The sequence below is a fragment of the Carlito syrichta genome, unplaced genomic scaffold, assembly GCF_000164805.1.
Source record: "Carlito syrichta isolate Samal-C Ts95f unplaced genomic scaffold, Tarsius_syrichta-2.0.1 Scaffold309498, whole genome shotgun sequence".
NCBI lineage: Eukaryota > Metazoa > Chordata > Mammalia > Primates > Tarsiidae > Carlito > Carlito syrichta.
In genome coordinates this window covers 720,913-731,392 of record NW_007253594.1, presented here as the reverse complement: position 1 = coordinate 731,392, position 10,480 = coordinate 720,913, and the positions used below count along the sequence as shown (strand labels likewise).

Below are 10,480 nucleotides of genomic sequence, written 5' to 3'. Positions count from 1 at the left end.
AGTTTGGCACCAGTAACGACTCCACACCCGGTCTGAACCAAGAGATTTATTAAAGGGGCAGTTACACGAAGGGACTGTAACCAAGGAAGGGCGAGAGAGAGAGAGAGAGAGACTGAGAGAGAAAATGAGAGAGCCAGCAAGAGAGAGAGAGAGGGAGAGAGGGTGAGAGAGAGTGAAAGAGAGAAAGAGTAAGAGAGAAGGAGAGAGAGAGAGAGTAAACAAGAGAGTGGTGGGGACAGAGAGAGAGAGAGAGAGAGAGAAAGAGAAAAGGAGAGAGAGTAAGGAGAGAGAGTAAGAGAGTGACGGGGACAGAGAGAGGGAATAAGAGACAGAGAGCTATGCAGGGAGAAGGGTATGTTTATGAACCTTGAACCTTGTAGGGGCTGGCCCGCGCGGTGCCTGGGTCCCATTGGAGGAGACCATGAGGCAGTATTTCTATAGGAAGAGGTTGTTTGAGCACAGGTTTAAGTTTCGCGCCGGCGGGAAAAGTCGCTTAGGGCCTTTGTTGTCTTTGGGAGGCAGCGCCATCTTGGGGACACCCTTCTGACTGTTGTCTGTGCCTTTCACAGACAGTACCTTCTCCAGAGAAATTCTTCCCTGTTCTTTAAAGACCCAACAGCATTGGCAAAATACATACTTGATCTTACTTACTACTTGCTAGGTAACATTCCACCCATGTCATGTATTAAGCCTGTAATTCTTTCATTTCGTGTCAAAGAAATAGAGAATCATCATACACCAAGAATGAGATACTCTTTCTGTAGCACCGTATAAAAAGCATTTAGGCTTTTTTTTTGCTGCTTTAGCTCTGTGTCTCCCACAATAAGCCTAACTCAAGGTACAAGAGATAGTATCAGGTTTAAGTGCGTTAGGTTGCATGAAAGTGGGGCACTGTATTTAGACGTTCTCCCTAAAGACTCGGGGAGGAGCAATTTGAAATGGCATGCTTAAAGACAGAAGTTAACTGGTGGACTTAAGATGTGACCAGAACTGTAGATTGGTTATCTGCTGTGCTAGAGATAGTGAGACGATTGCATAGCTGTATATTTTTAGATATGAGGTCAAATGGAAAGTAAGTAGAAAAAAGTATAGGCTTTTGAGCTGGGCTTGGTGGCTAAGCCTGTAATCCCGCGCCTTTAGGAGGCTGAGGTGAGTGGCTTGCCTGAGCCCGCGGGTTTGAGACCCGCCTGGGCAGCGAGACCTCATCTCTACAATAAATCAAAAAATCAGCCGGGCGTGGTAGCGCATGCCTGTAATTCTGGCTACTTGGAAGGCTGAGGCGGAAAGATCGCCGGAGCCTAGCAGGTCGAGGCTGCGGTGACCGGGGGCGGCCACTGCACTCCAGTCTGGGTGACAGAGCGAGACTCCAACTCAAAAAAAAAAAAAAAGTATAGGCTTTTATAAACATATTTCTTTTTGGCCTGTGAACTGAGGAAGACACTCTGGTCAGCCAAGAGGTAAAAAGATAGGGCTTCTTTCTTCTCACATTCGCAAAGATTAGTTTCCACCCCTTTACTGGTAGGTTTTGAATGAAATTCACCTTTTTTTACACTGTTTTATATTTTAAAATGTACTGGTAATCATAATGTACCTATATCTCATACAGGTAGGTGATTTTGCTTTCTTGAAACTACCTTATGATAATCTTATCAAAACTCCATAAAACAATAATAGAGTGCAACTCTTTCATTTGATGTCAAGAGAAATAATAATTTAGAAGTTTTTATCGTCAGATTTCCATATCATATTTCCAACAGTCTTCTTAAACTCAACTTTATTGGAAAATTATTTACGTATAAAAACCGATACCATTTAAAGTGTGTGCTTCCAGTTATATATACCAGAGAGACCACCAACACAACTAAGATTCAGCACATTTCTGTCTCCCTTAAAGTCCCTCCTACCCTCTGTACCTCCATCTCCATCTCTTTCCTTCTGCCACAGGCAACCCCTTCGACTATTTTCCATTCTTTTTTTTTTTTTGAGTTGGAGTCTTACTCTGTCGCCCAGACTGGAGTGTAGTGGCCGCTCCCGGCCACTGCAGCCTCGACCTGCTGGGCTCCGGCGATCCTTCCGCCTCAGCCTTCCAAGTAGCAGGAACTATAGGCGCGTGCTACCACGCCCGGCTAATTTTTTGATTTGTTGTAGAGATGAGGTCTCGCTGCCCAGGTGGGTCTCGAACCCGCAGGCTCAGGCAATCCACTCACCTCAGCCTCCCAAAAGTGCGGGATTAGAGACTAAGCCACCGAGCCTGGCTCATTCTTTTTTTTTAAGCAACCAAAAAACTCCACAGTTTATTTATCTTTTAGTCCTGCCCAGATTGAAAATATCAAGTCCTACTCAAGGAGAAAAATAAACAAACAAACAAACAAACATAAAATCAGAGACCCCTCCCCCACTTCTCTTAAAATCAGGGAATGCAGAAGGAACTGCAGTGGAACAGGCGAATGCAGAGAACTAGAAGAGGAGTGTTGGGAGCTGGCCTTGGAGGCCCACCTGATTGACAAGGTCCTGGTGGGCCAAAGACCCTGGGGCGCAGGGCGAGCCCGGGAAGCTGAGGCCCTTCTGTCTTCCACCTTTACTGTTGGTACGGCTGAAGAACTCTGTGCAGTCATGGAAGAAGAAAATAGCATGTTTATGTGAAGTACTCACAGCTAACCTAGGAATGTCATGGTTCATTTTTCCATTTCCCACTATGCCATTTGGCCTTTTCTAACATATGCAGGGGTTAAACTCTGAAGCACATCAAGAATGCTTTCTTTCACTTGGTTATAAGTTACTAGATATTGCTTGAGTAATAAATGATATAAGTATATTCATTCCTTATTTGATTTAGAATTATGTAGTTTAGTGTTTAGACATAAGGCTTTTTAGATGCACAAGTTTATAGTAAGTTCGTTATGAATTCATTATAAGTTCTAATACTTATCTAGGAGTTATGTAGGTGGTTTATAACACTGTTTTCACAGACTTAGGATGAAGATTAATCATTAAGGTTTTTACTTAATTCAATAGTTAAAATTCTAAGTTAACATTTATAGAGTGGGTTTTCACTGAATTCACAATATACTAATTTGATACTTTTATGATAAATTAACTAAATACAGAGATCAACCTTGGGGGTCTGGAAAACATCACTAAAAGCTTCTTTTGAGTTTTCTTTAGAAATAAACACTGCAGGATAAGAAAAGAATAATGAAGACACCTGGACAAGAAAGACAATTACGAAGCTTTGAAGGTCATAAAAGCCCCAGAGAGAAAACTCCTGCTACATGGAGAACTGTGCACCTGAAAACTTTCTTGAAACACTTCAAGGACTATAATTTGGGACTGTTTTGAAAAGAGTTGCTGGTAGTGCTATTCTAGACATGAGAATTGTTTTATCTATGCATTAAACATAATTGGTAAATGTAATATCATGCAAGTTTATGTAACCAATACACATATATGAGGGTTGACAAAAATTATTAGGCTCTGGTTATGTTTAACAAGGTTTTTACTTTGAGTCATTAATTAAGTTTTAATGCTGTAGTTTAGTGTTTCATAATTACTTTGAAGATTGTTTTAGGTTCATAAGTTTAAGTTCACATAATGATAAAATTGGTGCCTTAAAGATAATAATAATTGCTCAAGTGCCTATCTTAAGACGAAGATATTTTCCAGGAGGTTGCCAAGCATAAGGGAAAACAGCCAAATCACCTTTAGCCTAAACTGAAAAGCTCATTAACAATTATACAACCATAATAATTTTAGTTGTGTTTGTTTTATTTCATTGTTTAGTTCACTTTATATGTTTAATCAGAGTAAAGATTAGTGCATGTATTTTCACAGTAAGTCATTTTCATAGTTATTCTTTAAATGTTAGTCACTGTTTTTTGGTCAAGTTAAAGGGCTTCATATTCCTACTATCACTAGGTACAACCTATAGTTTGGTTTTGGTGATTTTAAGGCTTTTTTAATTAGACAAGTGATGTGAAACAGAAATCAAAGTAAATCTTGTATGCATTATGTTTAGTTTAAGTAAAACTCCTTTTAAACTTATCTTAAGACTCATGAACTGAAAGTAGATAGTGTTCTTGACTTGTTCGTTTCTTCTAAGACTGCTAGATGGTGGTAACTTTTAAAGGATATGTACGTGAAGGAATTTTCTTTGTCTTGCCCCTTTACGAATAGTATAAAATCTTTCTGTTAACTAATAAAGAATGTCACCTGGCCTGCAAGCAGGTGTCCAAGTATATTATTTCGTCCTAAGTTCCTTCTTTCGCCTATTTGTCTCTCCTTCAGGAAATCCCACACCCCGCGGGAGAGGACCCCCGCAAAGGAGAATGTCAATATAAATTTGTTTCCCCTTATGGTGAGGAGGAAAGACGGCAGGCTGCAGGGGTATAAAGACTTTTAGAGTTGTGTTGAAAGAAATTCCAGTCCCCATGTCATTCACAAGTGTTAATTTACAAAAGGTGCCGGGCTCGGTGGCTCAGCCAGTAATCCCGCACCTTTGGGAGGCTGAGGTGAGTGGATTGCCTGAGCCGGCGGGTTCGAGACCCGACTGGGAGCGAGACCTCATCTCTACAATAACAACAAAAAAAAATCAACCGGGCGTGGTAGCGCATGCCTGTAATTCCGGCTACTTGGAAGGCTGAGGCGGAAGGATTGCCCGAGCCCAGCAGTTCAAGGCTGCGGTGGCCAGGAGCGGCCACTGCACTCCAGCCTGGGTGACAGAGTGAGACTCCAAATCAAAAAAAAAAAAAAATTTACAAAATGTTAGAGAAGAGCTCCCGTTACTTTGTCATTTTCTTATTCCTGATGCCAGGTAGGGTCAGGTAGGGCTGAAGGCAAGTGGGTAGCTCTAAGCATTTGAGAAAAGAGGTACAGAGAGAGGCAAGTTGTGCACCTCCATCTTCTCTCTGGCACACTGGACAAAACAAATCATCTAACTTCAGGTAAACGCAAGTCTGACAGACGAAAGGCTATCTGGTGCGTGTTTATCTGGTGTGTGTTGGGGGTGGGGAGAACACTGGGCTAAGTCATATGGTTTCTACCTGTATGGTTTCAGATGAAGAATTCAACCTCCCCAGTCTCTTTCTCATCACCAATAAGGGGAGATGCAGATAGGGCTGGATCTTTTCTAAAACCCTTCCAGGTCTACAAATCCATATTCAACTGTTCACGAGTGACTGTGGGTTGTTTTAAGTTAGGTTAAACAAATTGATACAAAAAGAACAGGAAATGTGTAAAAGAGATACTTCATGACTCTCAGTCTCCTTGGCAGAAATGACCCACTAGCTTGGATTATCTGGCACGTGCATTCATTCAGTTGTTTCTCTTGGCTTTTTTTTAGCCTTTATTTGAATGGTTCTGTCATTGTGATCTTATTTAAGAGGAAAATGACTAAAAAGTAAACAATATTAATGTCTCTGTGTCTTGCTGAAAAATAGTAATTTCCTCAAGGAAATACTACATTTTTTTAAAAGATTGTAATATTTTAATACAGCTACTGAGGCACTTTCAAGGATGTTTTTGAAATCAATTAATGCAAAATACTAAAATTTTCTCAGACTTAATTAGCAACTCGAAAGAAAACAGAAAATGATTTAAACATGTTCAGAATATCCTATTCCAGATGACCCATACAGGCAATTAAAATACCATCTCAATCTGGGTGATAGCTAAGGTATATCTTAAGTCATAACACTTGCTTTCTTTACTAAGAAAACATATTCAGAGTAAAAAAAGTCAAACCTTAAAAGCACTTTCCTGACTTTTCAGAGATAATTCTATGTGTTCTTTTTTTGACAGTTTCTAACTTTGGAGACATGAATCTTGCAAACATTACCTCTCAGCTATTTGTGGGCACCTGATCTAGTCTGTGGTTTATATCCCTTTTCTCTTTCTGATTACCTTCTAGAAGCTCAAGCCAAGATTCAATTTACAACATATTATAAGCCTAGTAAAATATCTGCTGAAAGAATACTTACATCTGTTAATGAGAATGAAATATGTGTATTTTGGGAGTAACTTTAATGGAGTCACATGAGTTTTCCAGAGCTACTGTCTAAAAGAAACTACAGGATGTAATTTAAAAATTTTAATTCCTTCAACAAGCTAAAGACTTGTTGAATATATAAAGACTCGTTAAGGGAATATATTTTAACTGCAAACAAGCTTGAATATTTTCTAACAACAATTTATTCCAAATAATGTATGGAACCTGAACCAAACTGATATTTATTTGATTTATTGTTCAGCTTTAGAAACCTATAGATTTTATTGGTTCATTATCTCATTTAAAAGTTATCATGATACATTGTCTTCAAAAGTTAACCATGAAGATTTTGTTTTTAAAGCCGGTTCATAACAATATGGATTGTGCTCATGCAGCAAAGTTGAATGTCAGTAACCCACAGCAGCCTGTTGTCCACCCCTGCCCACTCAATGGACTTGCATCTCATCATCATGTCGCGGTTTCTTCAAGATGGTAGTTGCCCACAGTTTCTAGAGAAAAACCTGTAATAAGAGAGTTAGTGACATGAACTATAGTCTCCACTGCTGCAATTGATTCTGAGGCCTTGACTGATGTCTATCATTTCCCTCCTTGGCTGTCCATTTGAAATTATCTTCATCATTGGTGAACACTTGCACTGGTCCAGGATTCTTGACAGGTAGAATGACCCATATGTTATCACTGAAGGGCCAGAGTCCCTTGTGCCTATACCACCCGTACATAGTTAAAACAACAGGAAGAAAAAGGAATAAAATAGACATTAGTTCAATATTTTAAAAATATTATTCTTCTTGCATTATTAAATTCCTAGCAATGAAATAAAATGGGAAACAATTCAGAAGGGCTTTCTTTTACCTCTACAATTTTCGTTATTAAATTTCTACAGCCTTACTATCCATTATCATATGGAAGGGAAATTAGAACAATTTTATTTATTGCTTTAGAGGTGGATATAAAACCACAAAGTTGAAGATACACAAGTAGATGCCAGACAAAGTTTTATGAGACTTAAAATAAATTGACACAAGAAATTAAGAGCTTTTAACCTCTTCATGTTAATATATCCCTAGAGGAAAGGAAACTCACTTAAAACACTTCTAACATGAGTTAAAGATTTTAAGAATTATTATCTCATTTAACTTCATGCACAAAGCCAGAAGGTAGATAGATGGAAACAAAATAAATATGACATTTATATCCTATATCAAGTTTCCCTTACCCAGAATACATAAGAGGTATTGATCATAAATTCAGTCTCAATACATAAGAGGTATTGATCATAAATTCAGTCTCAAGTAGCATGACATGTTTGTCTATTATCTGTATGGGAATTTTGGGTTTTATTATAATGGCTGTTCATCAGTCAACTTTCATAATTATTGTAATTGTTCAGGAAAATCCGAGGCATACATTTCTTAAAAGATCGATTCATTCCCAATGTCTACTTCTTCCATTTATCTACAGTGAAATGAAGATTTTAGTTTTAAAATAATAAGAAAGATGCTTCAGACAGAATGTGAAGATCTCAGGAAATTCTCTCTTAAAAAGTATCTTTAGGCCAGTGGGAGGCTGAGGTGTGAGGATTGTTTGAAGTCGGGAGTTTAAGACCAGCCTGGGCAACAGAATGAGACCCTGTCTCTACCAAAACAAACAAATAATGAATGAACGAATGAATGAATGAACAAATAAATAAATAAATAAATACTTAAGGTAATTGTAGGGCCGGGGAACAGTGGCTCACATTTATAACCCCAGAACTTTGGGAGGTGGAGGCAAGAGAACTGCTTGAACCCGGGAATTTGAAAGCAGCCTGGGCAACTTGGTGTGACCCCATCTCTACAAATAAATCTAAAAAATTAGCCGGGCATGGTGGTACACACCTGTGGTTCCAGTTACTTGGAAGGCTGAGGTGGAAAGATTGCCTGAGCACAGCAGGTTGAGGCTGTGGTGGCCATGAATGTGCCACTGCACTCCAGACTGGGTGACAGAGTGAGACTCTGACAAAAAAATGTATCCTTGGAAAGTTTCCTCAAATGCAACTGATAAAGTTTTTTCCCCCCCAGTAAAACTAAATATCAGAATAAAAGATGTAGACAAGCCAGATGTCTAATGCTAAAATACGCCTATATAATGAGCAATGGTGAAAATCATAAAGTATCTATGATATTATAAAATGAAACACTTTTTAAAGACACAGAAAAGACCCCTCTTTTGTGACTTGTCAACCTTTTTTCCAAATGGCTACTGATGTCACACACATTGCTTTTAAAGGTTATTTACGAACTAAAGAGTGGAAAAGGGTTTGGATAACTTCTTTTGCTCCTGTGCAAAAGAAAATGATTGAAGACACCAACAAGGAAGAGAAGTATAATTCAATAAGAAGATAAAAATTAACAAGTTACCATCACCTACATTTGCAGAGGAGAGAATCATTTTTTGTAAAACAAAACGAAACAAAAAAACAAAACAGGGTGACAGCCATGGTGCTTGTCTCATGGAGTCAGAACTTCATGCTAGCTCTCTGACACCCCTTAACGATTGTGGGCAATGATGTATGGAAACCCTTTCAAGCTGAAACAAATGGCAGACCTCAATTGCACATACTCTGGAATACATTTCCATGGTCTAGAATATGTAACTTTTACAATCTAGACTGTAACAGCTTCCAGAGAGATCACAGTCAGGGAATGAACTTTTAGCTCTCCTCCTGTAGTGTGGCAAGAATATTTGGTGCGGAAGTGCCAGTTGGCGTTCTGGGGTATCTGAGTGCCAGTACCAGTGTATTGACCCGAAAGGCTGGATTTCTGGAGGCCTTGCTCATTTACCAGTAGAACAACCAACTCCATGGGCGAATCCGGTCCTGAAAAGAGAACGCTCTATTTCTTGGATTGTTTTGTTCCATTACACAGAAGGAAGCAGCAAGCCCATGCATTTGCCTTTGGTCATGCAGCTCACTAGAGAGTATGCCCTGAAGTGAACTTGGCCTGTGGTGTTTTGTTTTACAAATTTTAGTAGTAGAAAAAGAAACTATCCGGCTCGGTGGCTCAGCCTGTAATCCCGTGCCTTGGGAGGCTGAGGTGAGTGGATTGCCTGAGCCCGCGGGTTCGAGACCCGCCTGGGCAGCGAGACCTCATCTTTACAATAAATCAAAAAATCAGCTGGGCATGGTAGCACATGCCTATAATTCCAGCTACTCGAAAGACTGAGGCGGAAGGATCACTGGAGCCCAGCAGGTTGAGGCTGCGGTGGCCGGGAGCGGCCCACTGCACTCCAGTCTGGGTGACAGAGTGAGACACCAACTCAAAAAAAAAAAAGAAAAGAAAAAGAAACTATCAGCACAGGTGGGGGAAAAAAAGGCCCTGTAGCTCTGAGTATGATAGGTTTCCATCAACAAAGGGAGCATCCCAGCCTGACTCCAGTGTGGTAGGCTTAGCCCTCTGTCCCTGCCAAGATGTTGAAAGCTCTCTCCTTAATGTGATCCACTGTGCTGAACACAAGATGAGACGTTTTAGATGTAGACGTCAGAGCGGCTGCAAAGTGAGCCGAAAGGAGTTGTACTAGGGAATGCCAATGTTAAAAGCAGGTTCTTGAAAGGGTGTTTCAAGAACACTCTTTGTTCTATGCTGTTATCAAGACTCAGAATGGGGGGTAGGGAGGGGGTGGGGAGAGGATACTGGCCAGTTGTGGTTACTCACGCCTATAATTCCAGCACTTTGGGAGGTTGAGGTAGGAGGATCACTCGAGCCCAGGAGTCCTTGACTAGTCTGAGCAACACAGGAAGACTCTATTTAAAAAGTGTTTTTTTTTTTTTTAAGTTTTGGAAGGGGATTCATTCAATATCATCATCAGCTGGAACAAGTGCATGACAAAGGCACGAGTGAGCTGAGATGAACTCTCAGAGGTTGGAGTGACTGGCTGACAATTACCCTGATTCCAGGAGGTCCCTGGAGGGAAGATGGAGGGAGCCAGAGGCTATCCGGAGGGCCAGTGCTTACAATCTGGGTGGACTCACCCATCCGGGGCCAGCTCCAGGGAAGGTTGGTCTGGCATTAGGATGCCTTACAGGGACCACGGGGTCTTCGGAGCTTGAGCTGCACTTTGGGTAACTGGGTGTGGGAAGGAGGGTCGTGTGGCTCTGCAGGCCCCTGGACAGCCACTGGATCTGGTTTATGCTTAAATGCGATCGGCTGGCCTTCCCTTCCCAAGAGCCCTCCCCTCACATGCTTTCCATCCAAAGACTCTACTTCTCTTAGACTTGGAGCTTCCCAGGGCTCTCCAGAAACCCAAGAAAGGGCTACAGGGGCAAGGCAGGGTTAGCTGGGACCTTTTCCCTCCCCCTCCTTTTTTGAGTCAGAGTCTCACTCTGTCCCCCAGGCTGAAATGCAGTGGCACAATCACTACTGCAGCCTCAACCTGTTGGGCTCAGGTGATCCCTTCCACCTCAGCCTTCTAAGTACCAGGACAATAGGTGCCTGCCAT

General features: G+C 40.9%; 1 pseudogene; it reads right to left on the bottom strand.

Annotated features, from left to right (window-relative positions):
- The window catches only part of LOC103269828, a 46,412-nt pseudogene extending 36,395 nt beyond the window's left edge, over nt 1–10,017 (bottom strand).
- Nucleotides 10,018–10,480: the final 463 nt, after the last annotated feature.